Genomic DNA, 27,021 nt, shown 5'->3' with positions numbered 1-27,021 from the left:
GATTTTATTCCACACATCGATGTTTGGCTTTTTTCCATACCTTTTTAAACAGTTATTCTAATAATAGCCTGCTCTCCCTCAATCCAAATCCAAGGAGATGACGTCATGGAGGTCTTGGAAGGTCATAGGCCACACCTGATAACCCATCCTTGGGTGAGTCAGCAGCAGTGCTTGGGGCCACTGGTGGGGCATCATCCACAGACAGACTGGGATCCAGATTGAGGGTCTCGGTGCTCCCACACAGGCTATAGACACCGCCCGTCCTCCAGAGCCTCACAGCAAGGCTGGGACTCCTCCAGGCTGGGGCTAGGGTCTCCAGAAGACACCGCTTCCAGGAGGGGTCTTGGTCTCTGGTTAAGCCATAAGATGCCAGTGGAAAAGCATCTCTGCTGACAGTTTGGGTGGCAGCTTCAATCATGTCCACCTCACTCTCCGATGACGAGAAATCCAAATTGCTGAGATCTCTTTCGCTCTTAGGCGTTACGGATGCAGAATAGGTTGTGTTGTCTTCGCTAATACCAACCTCACTCTTTTGTAGAAGTGGGGCCAAATCACTTGTACCATCCTCACTCTTTGGCATCAGTGGGGCAGAATAGCTGATATGCTCCCCTCTTTCTGATGTGGAAGAGTCTGAGTCGCTATATTCCCCCTGATTCGCTGACCAAGATGAGTCGTTGACACTGGATGAATCACTTAGTTCTACATAGTTATCCCTGAAGATGGGAACCAGAGTAGGAGGTGAGGAATCACTTGAGTCTTCTAGTTCATCCCATGATGATGGTGTCTGTAAGGGAGTGAAGGATATCTACAGACTTCTAAGCCATGCTGTGACAAAGCCATCATTATTGAAAGGGAATGGCTTAAATCTTGCTGTTGGTCTTGTTGCATGTCTTGATGATCATTCTGTATTTCAACCTGCTTTGGATCGTTCATAACGTGCATGTCTTGTTGGTGATTTGACATGTCACCTTTTTGGAAGCCTAGTTGGACATCTTGCAGGCTGACTGACTGGGTGTCATATTGGCTGTCCAGCTGATCATCTTGGCAAGATGTTATTGGAAGGGATGGTGATTCACTGACTCTTCAGGGGCAGGATTCTCCCCATCAATCTGAGTGAAGATTGGACAATCTTTATGTCAACATAACGTTACTTCTCAAAGGTCTCACAGTAGAGAAAACTGGTAGAAATCAACTGTTTTTGTCTACCACTGTGATTGCAACAGTATTCTAGAATACTGTAGACCTTGTAGTTTCCATGGAGATTCATGCTTCTAAAAGAGGGCCAGTGACATCACAGTGCTGCTTTGTGACATCATGTTTTCTAGGCCTTGTTTTTTTAATGAGCCAGGTGGATTTGTGCTAGTATAAACAGAGTATCAACCTGCTTTATTTTGATTTCTAGTTATATATGTCTGTGATTGGATGGTGTAACACAAATAATTATACCATGTATGTGTTTGTTTCCCCTCTACATTTGTATGAATATCAACACCATTTTAGTGTATTTAAAAATAATTTTTACATGATACTGTAGAATTAATAAAATCCCCATTCAGCCCTCCTCTTATAACTGTGATGTCCCAGTGCCCTCTAGTGGGGGAAATAACATGTAGGTTTCAGTCAGATATATTTTGGTGGTAACCATAGACTAAGATCAGTTGTGGTAAGTCTACATAGGTTCAGACCTAAACTCACAAAATTCAAGCAATTTTCATTTCAAGCATTAGTAGTGTTTTATTGCATTGTAAGAAAGTGTAAACATTGCATAAAGTGTTACAGCCTTCACCATCCAAATACAGCAAACATTTAGTCAGATTATTTTGATAGCAATAAGCAGGAACATTGTTAGTAGCAGTAGTTATATTGACAGAGATGATTTATCATTGTAGTGAAAAGAGTTTGGAGGTGATTCAGAGTCAGCATAAGTTGTCATGCAGAGGTCAATGTTATGCAGAGGTCAAGCCGGGTTCACAGGCAAGGTCGTAGGTCAGGCCATGGGCCTGGGCCTGGGCCTGGTCGTAGGTCAGGCCAGGCATAGAGCTTGAAGCCGGTGAAGGTACTGTAGTCCTCGCTGCTGGAGTAAACTATGTTCCAGTCCCTCAGCGTCTCCAGACACACCTGGTCCTCTGCTGCCAGACGCAGCCGAGCCAGATTTGATGCCTGGTTGATGTCCTGGCCATACAGGGAGTCAAGCGTCCACCGCTTCTTCACACAGTTAATCACCAATGTGGCACGCAGGGGCCGGTTGCGTAGGGTGATGTGGTAGGAGGTCACGTAGACCCCCGTGTGAGTGCAGTTGAACTTGCTGAGCATCAGGTACTAGTCTTCCTCCTCATTGTAGAGGATCTTGTTGAACTCGACAGGCAGGCCGGGAGGGGAATGGGACTTGCTAGGAAAGAGGCCCAAACTGAAGCCAGAGCCTATAGGAAGGCAGGTAGCCTAGTGGTTAGAGCGTTGGGCCAGTAACCGAAAGGTTGATGGATCGAATCCCTGAGCTGAAAAATCTGTTCTTCTGCCCCTGAATGAGGCAGTTAAGTTGTCACTGTTCCTAAGCTGTCATTGTAAATAAGAATTTGTTTCTTAACTGACTTGCCTAGTCAAATAAAGGTTAAATGCAAAATTCTACTTGAGTAGAATTTGATTTGTTTTAAAAAGTACTTAAATATCAAAACTAAATGTAACTGCTAAAATATACTTCAGTATCAAAAGTATAAATCATTTCAAATTCCTTAGATTAAGCAAACCAGACGACACCATTTTCTTTCTTTTTTTAAATGTACGGATAGCCAGGGGCACAGTCCAACATTTAGACATCATTTACAAACTGTCACACCCTGATCTGTTTCACCTGTCTTTGTGTTGGTCTCTACCCACCTCCAGGTGTCGCCCATCTTCCCCATTATCCCCTGTGTGTTTATACCTGTGAGAACTGTTAGTCTGTTGCCAGTTCGTTTTGTTCATTGATACCTACCAGCGGTTTTCCTCTTGCGCCTGGCCTGTCTATAGTGCCTGGTTTCTAGTTTTCGACCTTTCTGCCTGCCTGCCTACTGTCCTGTACCTTCGTCCCACTACTCTGGATTATCAACCTCTGCCTGACCTGACTCTGGTCCTGCCTGCCGTCCTGTACCTTTGCCTGCCCGTGAACGATTTAATAAACTTTTGTTATTTTGTCTGCACCTGGGTCTTACCTTCAAACATGATACAAACAAAACGTGTGTTTAGTAAGTCCGCTAGATCAGAGGCTGAAGGGATGACAGGGGATGTTCTGTTGATAAGTACGTGAATTTGACCGTTTTGCTGTCTTGCTAAGCATTCAAAATGTAACGAGTACTTTTGGGTGTCAAGGAAAATGTATGGAGTAAAAAGTACAATATTTTCTTAAGGTAGTGAAGTAAAAGTAGTCAAAAATGTTAATAGTTAAGTACAGATACTACTTAAGCATAAAGTATTTTTACTTAAGTACTTTACACCACTACTTACTGTAGCAAGAAATTCTTTGATAGTGAAACAACAGTTTACATTCAGTCTAAGAACACTACTATTTTCTATCACTAGCATTTCGTCATGTTACTCTGTATTGTTACTCCATGATGCTAGTGGTACTACACATTACTCTGATGAAATCTAGGGAGTATTGTAGACCTTTCTCTCCCTGTCTCCCAAGTAGCCCCAGAGTACCAGGCATCCCCATGTTTCCTTGATCTCCTTTCTCACCTATCATAAGAGAGGGAGAAGGATTGGTATCTGAAACATGTCAACATATGAGGATAGATATCAGTCTCAAGCATGAATATTCTATTTTAGATCAAAGTTAGCGATTTGATAAAAAAACAGCACCAGATAGTGACGTATTCAGGAATGAGATAACAGATAGCATAGCAGCTCACACTTTGGACTGTAAATGTATAAACCCAGATTACATCCTTTAACAGTTGTATATGAGAATTGGCAAGCTTACCTTTATCTCCTTCCAGTCCAGTTGCTCCAGCCATTCTATCCAGTCCACAAGTTCCCATGAGTCCAACAACCCCCCTTCTCTCCAGGTAAACCTGAAAGAAGACAGGGAGAAGGAGGGTAATAGCGGAGGGATGGGGACATGAGGAGATATTTATGAGAACATACCATGAAGACAATATAACTGCAAGCACACCACCTACAGTCATGGTCACAAGCCACTACAGTACTATGTATACTTTTAGTCAATCTATACTGAAATAAACACAATTTATATTATTTAGTCTACCTGGAAGTCCCTTCTCTCCTCCCGGCCCTCGGGTCCCCTCTCCCCCTGGGGCCCTTCTCAGACAGGCAGCACTGGCAGACGTGAAGCATTGGCTGTAGTCAAGGGTGTAGTTCCCATATGGAGTAGGTGTTGCTCGCGTTGGTGGTGCTGTCAGTGTGCGACAGGGAGTAGGCGTCTATCATGGTATCCTCAGTGGTCTCCCCAAAGCCCAGGCTGCTGGATGGGGCTGTGGTGGTCTGCCTGAAGCCCATACTTACCTTTAAATGAAACGGTTTGTTGTTCACTCCATTCCCTGCATTTGGTGATTCTAACAACAAACCCCTCCCCTTTTATTGTGTCTGCTAGCCTCTTGCCTCAGCTTGACCAATGAGACGAGACCAAGGGACAAATATACTGGGGATTATGAGGAAGGGTGGGTCGGCATGGACACAAGCTGAAAACCTGAGGAATATGGTAATGAAGCTCTAGGATAACATAGGACACAGGACATTATTTTCCTTTGTGATATGATGTTCTATATGGCTACCACAAACACACGTGCATGAGCACACAGCCCCACACACACCACAGAGTTAGTAATACATTATACCCTACACGAGATGGATCAGGACCATACTGTCAGGCATCAGGACGACCACACCACGCTGGCAACACCTCAAAGGGGAAGGGTCCTAAACACAACAGCAGCGAGAGGGATGATATACGATATATATACAGTTGAAGTCAGAAGCTTACTATATACATTATCCAAATACATTTCAACACAGTTTTTCATAATTCCTGACATTTAATCCTAGTAAAAAATTCCCTGTCTTAGGTCAGTTAGGATCACCACTTTATTTTAATGAATGTGAAATGTCAGAATAATAGTAGAGAATTATTTAGTTCAGCTTTTATTTCTTTCATCACATTCCCAGTGTTTTAGAAGTTTACATACACTCAATTCGTATTTGGTATCATTGACTTTAAATTGTATAACTTGGGTCAAATGTTTCAGGTAGCCTTCCACAAGCTTCCCACAATAAGTTGGGTGAATTTTGGCCCATTCCTCCTGACAGAGCTGGTGTAACTGAGTCAGGTTTGTAGGCCACCTTGCTCGCACACGCCTTTTCAGTTCTGCCCACAAATATTCTATGAGATTGAGGTCAGGGCTTTGTAATGGCCATTCCAATAACTTGACTTTGTTGTCCTTAAGCCATTTTGCCACAACTTTGGAAGTATGCTTGGGGTCATTGTCCATTTGGAAGACCCATTTGCGACCAAGCTTTAACTTCCTGACTGATGTCTTGAGATGTTGCTTCAATATATCCACATAATTTTCCCGCCTCATGATGCCATCTATTTTGTGAAGTGCACCAGTCCCTCCTGCAGCAAAGCACCCCCACAACAAGATGCTGCCACTCCCGTGCTTCACGGTTGGGATGGTGTTCTTTGGCTTGCAAGCCTCCCCCTTTTTCCTCCAAACATAACGATGGTCATTATGGCCAAACAGTTCTATTGTTGTTTCATCAGACCAGATGACATTTCTCCTAAAAGTACGATCTTTGTCTCCATGTGCAGTTGCAAACCGTAGTCTGGCTTTTTTATGGCGGTTTTGGAGCAGTGGCTTCTTCCTTCGCTTAGCGGCCTTTCAGGTTATGTTGATATAGGACTCGTTTTACTGTGGATATAGATACTTTTGTACCCGTTTCTTCCAGCATCTTCACAAGGTCCTTTGCTGTTGTTCTGGGATTGATTTGCACTTTTCGCACCAAAGTACGTTCATCTCTAGGAGACAGAACGGGTCTCCTTCCTGAGCGGTATGGCAGCTGCGTGGTCCCATGGTGTGTATACTTGCGTACTATTTTTTGTATAGATGAACGTGGTACCTTCAGGCATTTGGAAATTGCTCCCAATGATAAACCAGACTTGTGGAGGTCTACAATTTTCTTTCTGAGGTCTTGGCTGATTTCTTTGGATTTTCCCATGATGGCAAGCAAAGAGGCACTGAGACTGAAGGTAGGCCTTGAAATACATCCACAGGTACACCTCCAATTGACTCAAATTATGTCAATTAGCCTATCAGAAGCTTTTAAAGCCATGACATAATTTTCTGGAATTTTCTAAGCTGTTTAAAGTCACTGTCAACTTAGTGTATGTAAACTTCTGACCTACTGGAATTGTGATACAGTGAATTATAAGTGAAATAATCTGCCTGTAAACAATTGTTGTTAAAATGACTTGTGTCATGCACAAAGTAGATGTCCTAACCGACTTGGCAAACCTATAGTTTGTTAACAAGAAATTTGTGGAATGGTTGAAAAAACAAGTTTTAATGACTCCAACCTAAGTGTATGTAAACTTCCAACTTCAACTGTACATATGAGATGGGTGGTGCAATATTTACACACAATTAAAGTGACTAAGATACCGTAGAATAGTGTACAGTACTTCACCGAGTACAGTTTATACATATGAGATGAGTAATGCAAGATATGGAGACATTAAAGTGGCTGGTGTTTCATTTCCTTAAAGTGGCCAGTGATTCCTAATCTATGTCTGTAGGCAGCAGCCTCTGATGTGCTGGAAATTACTGTTTAACAGTCAGTGGTGCAGTATAGAATACAATACAGTATATACATATGAAATGGGTGATGCAATATGTAAATACAATTTAAAAGTGACTAAGATACCATAGAATAGTGTAGTGTGCAGTTTATACATACAAGATGAGTAATGCTAGATACGGAAACATTATTAAAGTGGCTAGTGATCCATTTCTAAAAGTGGCCAGTCATTCCTAATCTGTGTCTACAGGCAGATGTGCTAGTGATGGCTGTTTAGCAATCTGATGGCCTTGAGATAGAAGCTGTTTTTCAGTCTCTCGATCCCAGCTTTGATGCACCTGTACTGGCCTCGCCTTCTGGATGATAGCGAGGTGAGCAGGCAATGGCTCAGGTGGTTGATGTCCTTGAACATCTTTTTGGCCATCCTATGGCATCGGGTTCTGTAGGTGTCCAGGAGGGTGGGAAGTTTGCCACCGGTAATGCGTTGGGCAGACCGCACCACCCTCTGGAGAGCTTTGCGGTTGTGTCGGTGCAGTTGCCGTACCAGGTGGGGATACAGCCTGACAGGATGCTCTCAATTTTGCACCTGTAAAAGTTTGTGAAGCTTTTTGGTGTTCAGCCAAATTTATTTTGCCTCCTGAGGTTGAAGAGGCGCTGTTGTTATGGGTTAGATAGAATGATTCATTGTGCAAAATGTATTTGTAGCCGGAGGCTAAGTACATACAATGACAGAATGTTTGCATAAGATCCCTGTTTGCATAAGAGTGTGCCTGTCACGCCCTGACCTGTTTCCCCTGTTTCACCTGTTCCTGTGATTGACTCCACCCCCTCCAGGTGTCACTTATTTTCCCCAGTGTATTTATCCATGTGTTTCCTGTCTCTCTGTGCCAGTTTGTCTTGTATGTTAGTCAAGTCAACCAGTGTGTTATTCCCGTACTCCTTTTGCTATTCTGTTTTTGATAGTCTTCCTGGTTCTGACCCCTACCGTCATGGTAACTCTGTGGCAATATGGACAGTCTCAACGAAGTTATTGCCTTGTGTGTGGTGATAAAGTATGTACTGATGTTTAAATTCATATGTTCCTTTCCCCCTTCTGAGAATGAATTGTACTATGTGAAGGGTTGAAACTCAATGACAACGGAGGTCATTTACAATGTAATGTACTAAGTATAAGAAAGTATTTCCTTTACCCTCTTTTTCCTCATGTTAATGCTTGTTTTATGAAAATGCTTGTCAGTAATTTTCTATTAGGTTGTGTCATGACGTTGCCTGCGTGGGTATAGCAAACCCCATCCCCCTCTCCCTGCCTCCCCCTTTCCTCCTTCAACCCATGCTGTGATCACAGAGAGACGTTGTAAATTCCTGAGGATCTCCTCATGGCTAAACAGTATTAAGACAGAGGGTAAACTTTCAGGACAAAGGAATTCTCTTCCACCTCACAGAACTTGAGGTACGAACATATTTCATATTCCTGCACAAGTAGGAAAGATCGGTGGACAGTCCAGCTATGAACCGGTCCATTTGTCACCACGTGGGAAACTCATGTGAGACTGTGGGACCACATTACCATACCGCTGTTTATATAATAACCTCAGATATGAGGTTTACATCTGTGTGTTGTATAAAACGAATGAGTGAGTATGATACTGTTTGTATAATTGTGTAATATGATTTTGAACTGTTTAATGAAGGAAAATACAACTCCCTGTTGTATTTGAACTAAATCCAAGGACCGCCCCTGAGCCAGTTGGGTCAGAGACCATGGGACCACCCGTCTCTGCTATCTGAATAAAAGCCAACTTTAAGAAATTACCAATTTAGACCATGTTTCTCTCAATCACGAGAGGACAAAGGTTGTGACCATGTTTATCCTCAATGGGGAGAACGAAGGTCAATATACCACGTGGTAAAACTCTTATACCAATAATAACAAGTTTTGATATTGACTTCTAGTCTGCAGCTAGGAATTCGGTATCATTGAACGCGAAGAAAGACAACCGCCGAAACATCCATTCTATAACGAATGACACTCTGAACAATCCACAACCAAAACGAACTTCTCTCCAACGACCAAGGCGACACACACACTGAACGTAACTATATATATGTTGATTGCAATTGTTCCCGAATGAGTGAGCGTTCATGTGTAAGGATTAGCATGTCAATTGTTATAGTTATGGACTCTGTAGTGAATTCTTAGTCGAACGCAACTTTCCCTTTGTCTAACAGCCGCCATGCCGGTTTAGCCCACTAGGGCATATTCCTCCCACCATTTCATGTAACTATTTTAAGTTTGTTTGTTTATGCATTTCTGTGAATTAATTAGTTAGTAATAAATAAATGATTTAAGACAATTGATGTATGGATGACTCATAGTGAAGACTGGGTTCGTGCAGATCAACGATTTACGACGTTTGGAATGAGACTGACGTAAGGTAGAGTAAATAAATCATTAATTAGAAGACCATTGATCAGATATGAAAATATCTGAAAGGTTATATTGGGAAATTATAACTTTGTAATCTAATAACTTTCCCTGGTGCCCTCGAATTCATAGTTAATTAGTTACGTTATTACTCAAGTGATCGCGTAATCCCTAATTATAGGAATCTATGACAAAAACTATGTCTTCAATTTAACGATAGCAAAGACACAACAGTTGATAGGGAGGAAATATTGTGGAAAATTACATGATTAGTCATGCTACATCATGGCCCGGTCCTAGATGACTTTGTAGAGTGGTGTGAGGAATCACACTTGGTCCTCAATACCAACAAGACCAAAGAGATGTGCATAGACTTCAGGAAGTGAACAACACCTACCTCTGCAACATCTATCAGAGGTCAGAATATAGAGATAGTAAAGGAATACAAATACCTCGGTGTCCTCTTGGACAATAAGCTTCAGTGGAGTAAATGTACAGACCTGATCTACAAAAAGAGCCACCAGAGAGTGTACATTCTCAAAAAGCTGGGATCTTTTAATGTAGACTGTACTATACTGACTCTGTTTTACAAATCTTTCATTGAGAGTATTTTAACTTGTTGTATTGTTTGTTGGTTTGGCAATGCCACTGTCAGCCAGAGAAATATGCTGAGAAGGATTATCACCACAGCAAGCAAGGTACTTGGAGTCAAACAGACAGGACTGGATGAGATCTTTAATGTCAGGGCCCTCTGCAAGGTACTTGGAGTCAAACAGACAGGACTGGATGAGATCTTTAATGTCAGGGCCCTCTGCAAGGTACTTGGAGTCAAACAGACAGGACTGGATGAGATCTTTAAGGTCAGGTTCCTCAGCAAGGTACTTGGAGTCAAACAGACAGGACTGGATGAGATCTTTAAGGTCAGGGCCCTCTGCAAGGCTCACAAAATCATTTTAGACCCAAGCCACCCCATGTACCCTGACTTTGAACTACTACCCTCTGGGCGCAGGTATAGGGCACCCCTCAGCAGGAAAAACAGAACTAGACAATCATTTGTGCCAGGTGTGATATCCCTCCTAAATAGCTTGGGCTAATGTTCCTATCGACTCAGTAAGGCCAGCAGGCTAGTCTTTTTTTAGAAAATGTTTTATTTGTATGTAACTGTTATGAAAGTTGTATTGTCAATTTTGTTTTGTATTTAAACGCCACTTTAAACGTGTACATGACACTGCAACAAAATGTCCCTATGGGGACAATAAAGTCAGAAAGTAAGTATGCTATCCCGTGTTTTACTGTTTTAAAGAATTGTCTCTTGTTATATGCTAGTGTTTTTTCTAACCTGATACAAACGTGTCTTTGTGGGACTTAGTCATAAGACTGGGCGTATAAATAAGGTCCACTTGGGTGCGACCGCAGCATGTGACATCGCGTGGGTTTACTATCTACAGAAGGTCACATGTATGGAAACTTGCAGAAAGGAGCACATTATAGTGTTTTGCTGTTGTGAATGCAGTTAGACGGTTGAGCCCTCAGGCTATCAACCTTGTGCTGTGTTAAGTCCGCACAGAAAACCTATTACCTTTTACACACTATCTGCTGACTGCCACGTATACAGAAAGGGGTTGTATTTTCTCTATAAAAGCAGAGACCTGGCTATGTTTGTTAAGCTTTCAACTCTGAACCATTCTTGGTGATGGTTGATTTGCTTCATTTTTGCAAATGTTATAATAAAGTGTTATTTGAAAGAATCTGCAGTCTCTCTTCCCTTTGATTAGATATTCCACGAAAAGTAGTGAAAAGAGTTTGGAGGCGATTCAGTCAACATAAGTTGTCAGATAAAGCTCATGCAGAGGTCAAGCCGGGTTCACAGGCAAAGTCGTATGTCAGGCCTTGGGGTTGGCATAGAGCAGGAAGACGGTGAAGATGCTGTCGTTCTTGTTCGGGAGTAGACCTTTCTCTCCTTGTCTCCCAAGTAGCCCCGGAGCACCAGGCATCCCCATGTTTCCTTGATCTCCTTTCTCACCTATCATAAGAGAGAAGGATTGTTATCTGAAACGTGTCACCACATGAGGTTAGCAATCAGTCCCCAGCATGAATACTCTATTTTAGATCAAAGTTAGCGATTTGATAAAAAACAGCACCAGATAGTGACGTATTCAGGAATGAGATAACAGATAGCACAGCAGCTCACACTTTGGACTGTAAATGTATAAACCCAGATTACATGCTTTAAAAGTTGTACATGAGAATTGGCAAGCTTACCTTTATCTCATTCCAATCCAGTAGCTCCAGCCATTCCATCTAATCCAGGAGGTCTCATGAATCCAACATCCCCCTTCACTCCAGGTACACCTGAAAAAAGACTGGGAGAAGGCGGGGAAGAGCAAAGGTAGGGGGTTGGGGATATGAGGAGATATTTAGGAGTACACACCATGAAGACAATATAACTGCAAAAACACCACACGCAACCTACTGTCATGGTTACTAGTCACTACAGTACTATGTATACTTGTATTCAATCTATAGTGAAATCAACACAATTTATATTATTTAGTCTACCTGGAAGTCCCCTCTCTCCTGCCGGCCCTGGGGGGCCCCTCTCAGGCGGACAGTACTCACAGACGTGAAGAACTGGGTGTCGTCCAGGGTGTAGTTCCCCAGACCGGCCCCAAGGGGCACCATGGCATCTGTGTGGAATTCTATGGAGTAGGTGTCGCTCGTGTTGGTGGTGCTGTCAGTGGGCGACAGAGAGTAGGCGACCGTCATGGTATCCTCGGTGGTCTCCTCAGTGCCCAGGCTGCTGGATGGGGCCGTGGTGGTGGTGGTCTGCCTGAAGCTCAGACTGTGTTGTGCGACACCTCCTCCCCTTCTGAGCACTGACTAAAACGAAAAAAGTTACCTCACATGAAGCGTTCAGTGCTTACCTTTCAATGAAATGGTTTGCTGTTCACTCCATTCCCTGCATTTGGTTGTTCTAACAACAAACCCCTCCCCTTTTATTGTGTCTGCTAGCCTCTTGCCTTAGCTTGACCAATGAGAGGAGACAAAGGGACAGATACACTGGCGAATATGAGGAAGGGTAGGTCGGCATGGACACAAGGTGAAAAACTGAGGGACATGGTAATGAAGCTCTAGGATAACATACAACACAGGACGTTCTTTCCTTTCACCTTGTGTTTCTGTGATGTTCTACATGGCTGCCACAAACACACACACACACACACACACACACACACACACACACACACACACACACCACAGAGTTAGTAATACGTCATACCCTACATGAGATGGATCAGGACCGTACTGTCAGGCATCGGGATGGCAGCACCACACTGGCACCACCTCAAAGGGGAAGGGTCCTAAACACAAACCGCAGAGGGAGGGATGAATGTATTTTAAACAAGCCTCCATGACCCCCTTGATCCAATATCCTACCAACCTTTAGGAAACCCAGTCCTCCTGACTCTAGAACTATCACTCACACCAAATGATTAATGGACTGCTGAATGTATATGTTTTTCTCTTGCTTTGTCTGCTCTTTCAGTATTATATCTATCTCTGATAAGCCCCCCAGGAAAGGGCTGAAAATAGCCCATATTAATATATGTAGCCTTTGAAATAAGGTTCATGAAATCAATAACTTGCTAACCTCAGATAACATTCATATATTAGCCATTTCTGATACTCACTTAGATAATTCATTTGATGATACAGCAGAAGCAATACAAGGATACAACATCTATAGAAGAGACATAAATGCTTATGGGGAGGTGTTGCTGTGTATATTCAGAGCCATATCACTGTAATGCTTAGAGAAGGTCTTATGTCAAGTGTTATTGAAGTGTTGTGGTTGCAGGTTCACTTGGCACATCTAATGCCTTTTCTTTTGGGGTGTTGCTATAGACAACCAAGTGCTAACAGTCAGTATCTAAATAATATGTGTGAAACGCATGATAGTGTATATGATGTAAACAGAGCATTCTACTTTCTTGGGGACCTGAATATTGACTGGTTGTGATCAAGCTGTCTGCTCAAGAGGAAGCTTCTTACTGTAACCAGTGCCTGTCATCTGGTTCAGGTTATTAATCAACCTACCAGGGTGTTTACAAACACTACAGAAACAAGATCATCCACATGTATCGATCATATTTTTACTAATACTGTAGAACTTTATTCTAAAGCTGTATCCGTACCCATTGGATGCAGTGATCACAATATAGTGGCTATATCCAGGAAAGCCAAAGTTCCAACAGCTGGGCCTAAAATAGTCTATAATAGATCATACAAAAGATTTTGCTGTGAGTCTTATGTGGATGATGTTAGAAATATTTGTTGGTCCGATGTGATTAATAAGGAGCATCCAGGCGCTGCACTTGATGAATTTATTTTTATTGCTTCTTCCAATTATTGATAAACATGCACCTGTTAATTAAATGAAATTATGGGAAGAAAGGCAAATTCAACTCCATCTTTCATCGAATCAGATGGCTTATTCATTGCAAAACCATTTGATGTTGGCAATTATTTTTATTATTATTTAATTGGTAAAGTGGGTCAATTTAGGCAGGAAATGCCCACAACGAACAGTGAGCAATTAATGAAAGAAAAGTAGTGCAAGTTCGAATTTTGTAAAGTTAGTGTGGGAGAGGTGGGAAAATTATTGTTATCGATCAATAATGACAAACCTCCTGGCATTGACAACTTATATGGAAAGCTACTGAGGATGGTAGCTGACTGTAACGCTCGTCCTCCTCCTCGTCTGAGGATGAGCAAGGATCGGACCAATATGCAGCGTGGGTTGAATACATAATGATTTATCAAAGAAATACGAACACGAAGAACACTTGACAAAATACAAAATAACAAAACGACGTGAACAGACCTGTACTTGAGAACATAAAACAAGAACGCACGAACAGGAACGTACACATGAACGAACGAACGAAACAGTCACGTGTGGCACAAACACTGACACAGGAACAATCACCCACAAACAAACAGTGTGAACAGCCTACCTAAATATGGTTCTCAATCAGAGGAAACGTAAAACACCTGCCCCTGATTGAGAACCATATCAGGCTAGTTAACAACCCTAAACATAGAAACAAATAACATAGACTGCCCACCCCAACTCACGCCCTGACCATACTAAACAAAGACAAAACAAAGGAAATAAGGTCAGGGACGTGACAGTACCCCCCCCCCCCCCCCCCCAAAGTGCGGACTCCGGCCGCAAACCTGAACCTATAGGGGAGGATCTGGGTGGGCATCTGTCCACGGTGGCGGCTCTGGCTCTGGATGTGGTCCCCACCCCACCATAGTTAATCCCCGCTTCCGTGGCCTCCTTTTAATGTCGACCCTCCATATAAACCCCACTGGATTAAGGGGCAGCACCGGACTAAGGGGCAGCACCGGACTGAGGGGCAGCTCCGGACTGAGGGGCAGCTGCGGACTGAGGGGCAGCTCCGGACTGAGGGGCAGCTCCGGACTGAGGGGCAGCTCCGGACTGGCTGACGGCTCTGGCAGGTCATGGCTGGCTGACGGCTCTGGCAGGTCATGGCTGGCTGACGGCTCTGGCAGGTCATGGCTGGCTGACGGCACTGGCAGGTCATGGCTGGTGACGGCACTGGCAGGTCATGGCTGGCTGACGGCACTGGCAGGTCATGGCTGGCTGACGGCACTGGCAGGTCATGGCTGGCGGGCGGCTCTAGCAGGTCATGGCTGGCTGACGGCACTGGCAGGTCATGGCTGGGGCGGGGAGGTGGCGCCGGATATACCGGACCGTGCAGGCGTACTGGCTCCCTTGAGCACCGAACCTGCCCAACCTTACCTGGTTGAATGCTCCCCGTAGCCCGACCAGTGCGGGGAGGTGGAATAACCCGCACTGGGCTGTGTTGGTGAACCGGGGACACCATGCGTAAGGCTGGTGCCATGTATGCCGGCCCGAGGAGACGCACTGGAGACCAGACGCGTTGAGCCGGCTTCATGGCACCTGGCTCAATGCTCAATCTAGCCCGGCCAGTGCGGGGAGGTGGAATAACCCGCACCGGGCTAAACACACGTACAGGAGACACCGTGCGCTTTACCGTATAACACGGTGTCTGCCCGTACTTTCGCTCTCCACGGTAAGCTCGGGGAGTTGGCGCAGGTCTCCTACCTGACTTCGCCACACTCCCTTGTATCCACCCCCCAAGATTTTTTTGGGGCTGACTCACAGGCTTCCTACCGCGTCGTCGTGCTGCCTCCATTCGCCGGTATCCCTCCTCACACTCCTCCAGAGAATCCCAGGCGGGCTCCGGCATTCTCCTTGGGTCGATCGCCCACCTGTCGATCTCCTCCCACGTAGTGTAATCCAGACTCTGCTCCTGCTGCCGCTGCCTGTTACCCCGCTGCTTGGTCCTTGGTTGGTGGGGGATTCTGTAACGCTCGTCCTCCTCCTCGTCTGAGGATGAGCAAGGATCGGACCAATATGCAGCGTGGGTTGAATACATAATGATTTATTAAAGAAAGACGAACACGAAGAAGACTTGACAAAATACAAAATAACAAAACGACGTGAACAGACCTGTACTTGAGAGCATAAAACAAGAACGCACGAACAGGAACGTACACACGAGCGAACGAACGAAACAGTCCCGTGTGGCACAAACACTGACACAGGAACAATCACTGCCCACCCCAACTCACGCCCTGACCATACTAAACAAAGACAAAACAAAGGAAATAAGGTCAGGGACGTGACACTGACTCTATAGCCACTCCTATCTGTCATATTTTTAATCTGAGCCTAGAGGAAAGTCTTTGTCCTCAGGCCTGGAGGGAAGCCAAAGTAATTCCGCTACCCACGAGTGGTAAAGCGGCCTTTGCTGGTTCTAACAGCAGACCTATAAGCTTGCTGCCAACATTTAGCAAACTATTGGAAAAAATTGTGTTTGACCAAATACAATGCTATTTCTCTGTAAACAGATTAACAACAGACTTTCAGGATGCTTATAGAGAAGGGCACTCAACATGTACTGCACTGACACAAAGGACTGATGATTGGTTGAAAGAAATTGATAATAAGAAGATTGTGGGAGCTGTTCTGTTAGACTTCAGTCCAGCCTTTGATATTATTGACCATAACCTGTTGTTGAAAAAAATTGTGGTATGGCTTTTCAACCTCTGCCATGTCATGGATTCAGAGCTATCTATCTAATAGAACTCAAAGAGTTTTCTTTAATGGAAGCTTCTCTAATGTCAAACATGTAAAGTGTGGTGTACCATAGGGCAGCTCTCTAGGCCCTCTACCCTTTTCTATTTTTACCAATGACCAATGCCACTTGCATTAAACAAAGCATGTGTGTCCATGTATGCTGATGATTCAACCATATACAGTTGAAGTCGGAAGTTTACAGACACTTAGGTTAGAGTCATTAAAACTTGTTTTTTCAACCACTCCACAAATGTTGTGTTAACAAACTATAGTTTTGGCAAGTCGGTTAGTACATCTACTTTGCGCATGACACAAGTCATTTTAAAAACAATTGTTTACAGACAGATTATTTCATTTATAATTCACTGTATCACAATTCCAGTTGGTCAGAAGTTTACATACACTAAGTTGTCTGTGCCTTTAAATAGCTTGGTAAATTCCAGAAAATTATGTAAGGGCTTTAGAAGCTTCTGATAGACTAATTGACATAATTTGAGTCAATTGGAGGTGTACCTGTGGATGTATTTCAGGCCTACCTTCAGACTCCGTGCCTCTTTGCTTGCCATCACGGGAAAATCAAAAGAAATCAGCCAAGACTTCAGAAAAAAAATTGTAGACTTCCACAAGTCTGGTTCATCTTTGGGAGCAATTTCCAAATGCCTGAAGGTACCACGTTCATCTGTACAAACAATAGTACGCAAGTATAAACACCATGGGACCACGCAGCTGTCAAACCACTCAGGAAGGAGACGCGTTCTGTCTCTTGGAGATGAACATACTTTGGTGCGAAAAGTGCAAATGAATCCCAGAACAACAGCAAAGGACCTTGTGAAGTTGCTGGAGGGAACAGGTACAAAGTACCTATATCCACAGTAAAACGAGTCCTATATCGACATAACCTGAAAGGCCGCTCAGCAAGGAAGAAGACACTGCTCCAAAACTGCCATAAAAAAGCCAGACTACGGTTTGCAACTGCACATAGGGACAAAGATTGTACTTTTGGAGAAATGTCCTCTGGTCTGATGAAACAACAATAGAACTGTTTGGCCATAATGACCATTGTTATGTTTGGAGGAAAAAGGGGGAGCCTTGCAAGCTGAAGAACATAATCCCAACCGTGAAGCACGGAGGGTGGCAGCATCATGTTGTGGGGGTGCTTGGCTGCAGGAGGGACTGGTGCACTTCACAAAATAGATGGCATCATGAGGAAGGAAAATTATGTGGATATATTGAAGCAACATTTCAAGACATCAGTCAGGTAGTTAAAGCTTGTTCGTAAATGGGTCTTCCAATTGGACAATGACCCAAAGCATACTTCCAAAGTTGTGGCAAAATGGCTTAAGGACAACAAAGTCAAGGTTGTGGCTATCACAAAGCCCTGACCTCAGTCCTATAGAAAATGTGTGGGCAGAACTGAAAAAGAACTGCCTCCCATAGTCTGTTCTGGACTTGGGGACTGTGAAGAGACCTCTTGTGGCATGTCTTGTGGGGTATGCCCCCGTGTTGTTAAGAAGGCAGAGCATCGCTTTATTATAGACAGACTTCTCCCCATCTTAGCTACTACTGCATCAATATGTTTTGATCATGACAGTTTACAATCTAGGGTTACTCCAAGCAGTTTAGTCATCTAAACTTGCTCAATTTCCACATTACTGGGCACTCATATCATATTAACATGGCATAAGTCATTACAAAATGTGTAGAATTGCAGGAAATTTGCTTTAAAACTGCAAACATTTATCTCCACTCCATGGCAAAATAGGAAATCAGGAAATTAGCTGTAAAACGGCTGCTGTTTTCTTGCCTGCCACATGGCAAAATGAGTAGAATTGCAGAACACTTTAAAAAATAAGATACGTTTTAAAATGAACAACTCCACATGGCGTATCTTCCCTATAGGTCTCGGCATACGTTACAATGCAAACAATATAGTCCTAAAAATGTCATATGTTTTTGTTTAGTCACTGATGTGTCAGCACAAATAATTTCTCAGAGCAAATCATTTCTGACATTTCACCACTTTCAGGGGTATAACATTAAAATTGTATAGCTAATAGGCTATGTGTTTGCAGATCTACTGCGGTTAATGAATCTAAAGCAGCCAAGGGGATAACTGCTGGGGTAATTTTGGCTTGTTTTTGCTCTTCTTCAAATAGCATTTGAACATGTTTTAATTGTACAGAAATGCAGTAAATGAGTTTCAACTTTGAAAACATTTTCTGAATGCATCGAACGTTCGTTCTCTGCGTCCGCATCCACACAACTCCTTGGAAAAGTGTACTGCGAAAGGGAGCCACACAAACAAGTATTTCCTGTATTTGTTTTTTCCCACAGTGAAAGTGACAAAGGTCAACACCACAGGCAGTGATGGTGCACAAATATAAAACAACATAATCAGTTGGCCAGCAGCCAGAAACAGTTGAGTCTAAACCTGACATGGTTGAGAAGATGTGATGACTAATATAACTGGTTTGTTAGACTTAAGTCACAAAGTCCCATCTATCTTTTCTTGCACACTTTCTGTCTTTATGCTGGTGTTGTATTTTTACACAAATGAAGTTTAGATGCTCCTCAAAAACCGGGCAACACTGGCAAGAGAAGAAACCTTGAGAGGAAACAGAGTGCAGTGTAGTTGATTAAAGACAACACCTTGAAGAGATAATTTACTCAAAATACAAATGGTAAGGAAAGTGAGTTTGGGGTTTGTTTACACCCATTTGGGTCTTTGTGTGCTGTCATTCTGATTGCAACATGCAACAATAACACAATGAGAATAATCTACCTGGGTAAAATAATACCTCAGTGGAAAAGTATGTACCATGTGAAAGTCGTTGTCTCAACAAGCACAGTGAAGAACAACTGTCCCAGTTACCATTTATTTGGCATCGTATCAGTTTCTCTTTTCTGCCTACAATTTCCTGAAAAACAGGAAATTGTAAATCCCGATGTCTAACTTCTGTATTTGTGTTGTGTCGAACCTAGCCTTCCTACATAAATATGCAGGGACATGTGATGACTTTGAATCAACGTGGAAAACTGACTGGATTTGTAAGTCATCAACATAAGTGCATTTTGTCTTTTTTTCACCCAACTTTTACGCTAAATCCAATGACATGTTGACATTTGTTGATTTCACGTTGAACTCACCGTTAGTTGACAACTCAACCAAATGTAAATCAAAACTAGACGTTGAAAGGATGTCTGTGCCCAGTTGGTAATAATGCATCATCGCCATTGTACAATTGCTGAATCTTCTGAACAATTACCAGAGAAAGCACCGCAACCGATTTTCTCAGATACTTACAGCTGTTTAACATATAGAATTGAAACTGATAAATATCAAGTGTTCATTAACTGCATTAATAAGTACTGTTTTCTGTTTTGTTTGTAATGCGATGCTCTCGTGTCCTCTGACTAGCACGCTTGTATCATGGAACTGTTTACATCGTTCTGGAATGTTTTTAAACAGGTAGATTGTTAACACTGGTCTAATTTACAGTATTCATCTCATTCTCCAGTGACAGTTGTTTTTCCAGTCAGTCACCCATTTCAAGGTTTAGATGTTAATCCCATTGAACTTTGTTCCTTGGTGTCAACCTTTAAGACATGACCATTCCAGTACATTTACTGAGTTCATTTTCAAGAGGATGAAAAAAACAGCATCAACAATGCTGGGCTGATGATGCAGGACATTTTGTTCCAAGCCCTGACTTGGTAATTGGGAACAATTTGCCATAGTTTAAATACATAGTTTAAAATGAGGATTGCATTAGTACAAATAAAGCATCACTGAATAGTTTGTCACAGTTTTTATTGCATTAAAAAGCTAAGCCAGAATATAAAGATAATGAAATGCTAAATATATTTATAGGAGCAATGTGAGTATGACCCTATCATAACCTTCTAAATGTTCATTACAACTGAATATTGTTAGTTGTTTGATCTCATTATCTGCTTCATCAAATTTCATAGGCGCTGCACAAATCATTTATCAGCTAAGTTGATAAGCTACAGAGCAGCGCCCCTGGATGGAGAGCAGTTTTAGGGTTTAAGTCCCATGCTCAAGGGCACAACGGCAGGAGGTGGTACCTGGAATCATAGACCAACAGTTCCCACAGTTGTGTTTTTATACCCTGTCCGTGGATTGACTCAGCAACCTTCCACCTCTCTAAAGCCTAATTTTGCAGCTTCTGCGCCGTCCGTTAGGTCCATTTAAACGGAATTATGCATCGAAAGTTCGCTTCTGTCGGCACATCTCTGCTTCCGCATCTACACACCTCCTTTTTCCGGCATGACATTTGCTTACAAATGATACGTGAAGCTTCTATGTATGTAGTGTAGGACATTATGAAGGCATTATGAAGGCGTCATGAAGGCTTTATTAGATATATCTGGTTTAAAGTGTGACTATGTAGCTTCAAAGTATACATAAAACATAAAGCTTCAAAGTATACATACTGAATATGTTCCAGTGTGCATGTTACAAAATCTGGTGGAGTATCTAAGCTATTCCTACGTTTGCGTCTGTCTAAAATATCAGAATCTGATATGATGGAACGCTGAGAAGAGTCTATGATGTTGTTTTTCACACTCAATGTCTGATCTGCACCCTCTGTACTTATGAAGAGCTCAGTTTCAGAGCTAAAATGTAAAGGCTCCGTTATGCTTTTCCGACGTTTACGTTTGCACAGAATCTTTGTCGCCTGTCCAGAGTCAGAAAAATCTTCTGCCTCAAGTTCCACTCCAAAGGACATATTTACGTCACGCGCAATATCAATATTACAAATCTTTTTGAATTTAACCATATATATCTCAAATACTGACACAGGTAGTACCGGGTTTCAGTGTCACCAGTAGCAATCTTTTTGACTGACCTGACAGGTTAACATAGTCACACTTTAATTCCAGGATGATGAAAGAAAGAGAGAGAAAGAGAGAGATAGGGACAGAGGGAGGGAGAAAGCGGAGTGGTTGGCGTTATCCATCCGGAAGCCTCCAGCAGCAGTAACAGGAGGGCAGCGATGGCACATAGGTCTTCAGGTGGTCCGTGTGTTCTCCATCCGCTATCTTGGCCCCTGCTTTAGCCCTGGCCCCAGCCCTGCAATGTGAAGAAAGGTTCTCAGTTCAAAAATATGTTTACTCTCTTAAGCAATCAATAATTAGATTTGCACGGTATTTGGTATTTATGGATAATGAATTTACTGATGACAACGATAATGAATATAAAGGTAATGATAAGGATTGACATAATCTTGACAATAGTGCCTTCAGAAAGTATTCATACCCCTTGACTTATTCCACATTTTGTTACAGCCTGAATTCAAAGTTGATGAAATAGATTTTTTTCTACACACAACATCCCATAATGCCAAAGTGAAAACATGTTTTTAGATTTTTTTTGCAAATGTATTGAAAAGTAAATACAGAAATATCTAATTTACATAAGTATTCAACACCCCTGAGTCAATACTTTGTGGAAGCACCTATGGCAGCGATTACAGCTGTGAGTCTTTCTGGGTAAGTCTCAAATGATTTGTGAAGCTTTGCACAACTGGATTGTACAAGCTGTCAAGTTGGTTGTTGATCATTGCTCGACAGGCATTTTCTAGTCTTGCCATAGATTTTTAAAACTACTTAAGTCAAAACTAACTAGACCACTGAGGAACATTCAATGTCGCCTTAGTAATGTAATAAATGATGTTTTTATGTGACCTTAACACATAGCTATAATACTGACATAATGCCTTTTTTACTAAAGCAGACTTTGTTGTAACACTTTGCTGCACCCCACAGTTAAACACGTTCTGCCTGTGCCTGATACTAACCACACTCCCACACACAGAGATGGATGGCTGACACAGACCTTTTATGAGCTCTGACCTCGGGGGCCAGTTGCTGGTGTCTACAACAACATCTTGTCACTATAGAGACAACCCAGACACGCATACCACAATGAACGAGCACGCGCATGCATACACACACACGCACAAACCCCTGTTTCAGGCGGGAGTTCCAAGGACAAAGAACACTACTGAGAACCAATGGAACATTGATATCAGCCTGAAGGGGACCGCCCTCCACTCACAGCGACCAGTCAGGAGAGCAGAACTACTAGAATCAACCTACGTCATTTCACTGTATAAAATGTATTGCACAATATGAGTCGGGGCTCCTCCTGCTAGCTCCCTCTGAGCTAAAATGGACGAGCCCGTGCACGTGTTGTCAGATATCTTTACAACTTAATAAACTGCCTTAAATATCATACCTTATCCACCTGGTCTAGCGTCTCAACTTTGTCTCACTCTTCTAGTAAATATCATCAACTTTAACAGTAAGCAACTCTTTTTCATTTTGTATTAATTTGAAAAAGATTATAATTCCACTTTGACATGAAATCTCAATTTAATAAATTTTAAATTCAGCCTGTAACACAACAAAATGTGGGAAAAAGTAATGGGGTATGACAAGAAAGTTCACAGCCCCTGACTTCTCCAAAAAATGTTGTGTTACAGCCTGAATGCACTGTTTGCAACAGAATGAAGCCTTGAAAAATGAATAACATTGAGAGTCTTCCTGACAAGAGACCAGACAGCGTTCATTGACAGTTAAAGTAGAGAAACTTATATATTTACCAATTGGGAGGCCGAGGACCACACGTCCAGAAGAGTATGATTTTCATGGTGTTTTAGTACATTGTTGAAATTGCTGTTGAAATGGCTGTTGAAAGGGAAATAATAATAATTGAACCAGTTATGTAAGACTGTATGACAGTATGAAGGCATCATGAAGACTTTAGACTTTTTGTATCTCCAAAGTATACTTAAAGCATGTATATTTTCTAGTGTACATGTCGTGGTGGAATATTTAATCTATTCCTACGTTTGAGTTTCAGAATCTGATTGTAACGTCTGCTTCCAGCCCACACTCTCAAACACCTAGATCCCCTGATCTCACTCTCCAGTTGTGACACACGTCTTTCAGAGCTCTGTTTTTCCTGTGATTTACTCCTCCCGATAGTTTTTGCCCGCCTCACTAACGATGCATTTTTGCTTATTCCCTGCCTGTACTTCAGCCTATCAGATTTCCTGTTATCTACCTATCTATCTTGCCTGATCTCCCGGACTACGTTACTAGCCTTTTCCCTGCCTATACTGTTGCCTTTGGACCCATGTGTATGACCTTCTGCCTGTCCCTGGACCCAGCTACCTGCCTCCTCCTGTGGTCCTTTTCAATAAACACCTGCTACGCCCTGCGCTTGAAACCAGCTCTCTGTCTCCCCTCGTGTTCATTACACTGATAGGACAGTGCTGAGAAGTCATTGTTTTTTACTCTTAATGGAGCATTACTAGAGCATTTTGTATACATTATTTGTATTCAGGAAAGCAGTGAGTTGCTGCACAGCAGTTTTTTTGCTCTTAATGCTTTATAATCTGCATCATGTATACCCTTATACGTGGTATGTACTTGGTGTTCTCACTTGCAGAGCTAAAATATTCAGGCTCCATGCTTTTGCAATTCATCTTTGTCACCTGCTCAGTCAGAAAAGGGTTCTGCCTCGAGTTTCACCCAATTAGCCATATTTAGGCCTACGTCACACATACGTTGTTAGTGTGATATAAACAATGCAATACCAAAATATACATTGTGCAGTGTAATAACATGCTGTCACGCGGGACTAGGTGGATGCAGGAATCAGACGCAGAGAGAGTTCCACTGGGGTATAGTACTCTTTAATAAGGCACACACAAAATATAAGCCCAACAAATACAGGGCGCGGACATACAACGTGACAACCCAAAAACCACAGGGTGTCAAGTGTAAGAAAGAAAATACACCTCAGCCTACAATGCACACACGTAACAAAATAAAGACAATCCCGCACAAAACAAGGGCAGGTCTACCTACTAAATATAGGGAAGCTCATTAACCGAAAACAACAGAAACACAGGTGAAACTAACAAACGAAAAAGGGATCGGTAGCGGCTAGTAGGACGGTGACGACGACCGCCGAGCACCGCCCGAACATGCAGGGGAGCCAACTTCAGCGGAAGTCGTGACACATGCAGTCTTCATATAATGAAATGAATAATTTACCTTCCGATGATGATGGTATCACAGGATTAGCCTTGGTCTTGTGCTTTTTGAATGTAAAATGGTGTGAATGTTGGACTCAAACAAGAAGCTTTTATAGAAACCTGTTGTCCTGGCTGTACGCCTGTGTTCATGATTGGTCTCTGAAAGAACCTGACTGTACGTCTGTGTTCATGATTGGTCTCTGAAAGAACCTGGCTGTACGCCTGTGTTCATGATTGGTCTCTGAAAGAACCTGACTGTACATGTGTGTTTATGATTGGCCTGACTGGGACTTCCCTGATTTTGGTATGAAAAAAAACTCTGCCACCATTTCCTATGTCAAAAAAAAAGAAAGATTTCCTTTGTTCTATGAAATGAAACCTAAAGAAAGTGACTTTTTCTCTGTGGTTGTTCAATGCTGCAAGCACTATTGAATGATTTCTGATTGCATAGGGACTCAAATCTCCAGGAAATCTCCAAGTTGCAATATTAGCTGTTGGAATGTCTATTACTCTACTGGCTCATATATCATCTCATTATTTCACCAACGTTTGCATTCTCATATGAATCAAGGCCTTTCTTTCCCCATAGTTAGTAATCAAGTTCACAATACTGAAGATAGAATTAACTGGAGCTGCAAATGCATGGAAGTCGACCAATGTATAAAAACATTACATGAAATAAGTACTATGCATTTACAGTGCATTCGGAAAGTATTCAGACCCTATTACTTTTTTCACATTTTGTTACATTTACAGCCCTATTCTAAAATGGATTTAATCAATTTTTACCTCATTAATCTATACAGAATACCCCATAATAACAAAGCATAAACAGGTTTTTAGAACAACAACAAAAAATGTATTTACATAAGTGTTCAGACCCTTAGCTATAAGACTGGAAATTGAGCTCGGGTGCATCCTGTTTTCATTGATCATCCTTGAGATGTTTCAACTTGATTGTAGTCCACCTGTGGTAAATGTGACTGACCGGTCTTATGTAGCAACATTTGAAATTGTGTTTTTTTTACATTGGATAAAAGTATAGACTCAGAGCTACAAAATGGTATCTCATACACTGCATTGTTGAGGAACAATGGGAAAGTCATTCTGCTTTGAATGTTGATCGACTTGTAAACTCACTTTTGAGAAAATGGTCTTTTGAATGATTTGGTACCTACTGGGGAGCTCCCCTTTGTCTACACCCATTCAGCATTGCTCACACCCTCTTAAACCAGCCCCACCCATCTCTTTAAGGATTCACATGTAAGGTCATGTGCTAAACAGTGAGCAGTGTAGTAAAGATTAAGACTAAAAGTCCAATTTGTAAGTCGCTCTGGATAAGAGCGTCTGCTAAATGACTTAAATGTAAAATGTAAATGTGAAAGTAGTAGCCTACAATAAGGAAAAAATTCCAGGTTAACAGAAAGTGTTGAGATAAAAATATGTAATAAATATTAGATGACACTTACCCAGACACACTTGTCTAAATTGATGGGTAATGTGAAAGAAATGCTATAACCCCCAGCCACATCCAGTGGTGGAAAAATAACTAAATTGTCATACTTGAGTAAAAGTAAATATACCTTCATAGAAAATTACTCAAGTTAAAGTAAAGTCACCCATTAAAATACTACTTGAGTAAAAGTATTTGGTTTTTTTAAAAAATACTTAAGTATCAAAAGTAAATGGAATTGCTAAAATGTACATAAGTATCAAAAGTAAAAAGTGTAAATAATTTCAAATTCCTTATATAAAGCAAACCAGACAGCAATATTTTTTTTTATTGATGGATAGCCAGGGGCACACTCCAAAACTAAGACGTAATTTACAAATGAAGCACTTGTGTTTATTGAGTCTGGCAGATCAGATACAGTAGGGATGACCAGGGATGTTCTCTTGAAAAGTGTGAATTGGACAATTTTCCTGTCAAAATGTAAGAGTACTTTTGGGTGTCAGGAAAAATATATGGAGTAAAAAGTACATTATTTTCTTTCAGAATGTAGTGAAGTAAAAGTAAAGTTTGCTCCAAATATAAATAGTAAAGTACAGCTACCCCCCAAAAATACTTTAAGTATTTTTACTTTAGTACTTTACACAACTGGCCACATCTTGCTAAGTGGATGGGGCTCTACAGAAGGTGTAAACGGTACAACAAATGGTTACTTGTATAGTAGCAATATCAGAAGTAGTGTCAATATAAATAAAATAATATACAGTATGTACAAGAACAATATGAATAATGATATCAGTGATAGACGAGGTAGTTATATGCATATAATCAGGGGTAAAGTGGCTGAACAGCAGGATTAAAACAAAAAATAGTAGCAGGAGCATATGGCATGTGTGTTAGGAGAGAGTAATTTGAATAGAGGCATTGCAGATTGTGCTGATGACTGGTCTGTCCGAACCATGCATGAACAAGGAAATCTATATTCGGAGAGCCTGTTTCTGTCCTGCCCTTGACTTTGGTGCAGGGCATGTGATGTCCATAGCCTCTTCGTCGCAAAACTCCCTGATCTTCTCAAAAAGATATG

General features: G+C 42.0%; 2 long non-coding RNA genes and 1 pseudogene across 3 annotated transcripts; all 3 read right to left on the bottom strand.

Moving 5' to 3' along the window:
• Positions 1-1,714: 1,714 nt before the first annotated feature.
• Positions 1,715-4,531, bottom strand: LOC139560573 (otolin-1-like; annotated as a pseudogene).
• Positions 4,532-9,929: 5,398 nt separating this feature from the next.
• On the bottom strand, positions 9,930-14,340 carry LOC139560576 (uncharacterized). 2 transcript variants are annotated; one of them, XR_011671990.1, is made up of 4 exons: positions 12,495-14,340; positions 11,774-12,094; positions 11,477-11,577; positions 9,930-11,237 (listed from the first exon to the last, which is right to left on the bottom strand). It is a non-coding gene; the product is annotated as an uncharacterized lncRNA (long non-coding RNA). The 2 variants fall into 2 exon arrangements; XR_011671989.1 differs by having other exon boundaries at positions 11,834-12,094; positions 12,495-14,333.
• A 5,868-nt stretch (positions 14,341-20,208) lies between these two features.
• Positions 20,209-24,684, bottom strand: LOC139560574 (uncharacterized). The gene is made up of 3 exons (XR_011671987.1): positions 24,507-24,684; positions 23,045-23,129; positions 20,209-21,510 (listed from the first exon to the last, which is right to left on the bottom strand). It is a non-coding gene; the product is annotated as an uncharacterized lncRNA (long non-coding RNA).
• Positions 24,685-27,021: the final 2,337 nt, after the last annotated feature.

This window comes from Salvelinus alpinus, chromosome 30, assembly GCF_045679555.1.
Source record: "Salvelinus alpinus chromosome 30, SLU_Salpinus.1, whole genome shotgun sequence".
In the NCBI taxonomy this organism is placed as follows: domain Eukaryota; kingdom Metazoa; phylum Chordata; class Actinopteri; order Salmoniformes; family Salmonidae; genus Salvelinus; species Salvelinus alpinus.
Note: the sequence above shows the minus strand (reverse complement) of the source record. Positions and strands in the feature narration are given on the sequence as shown.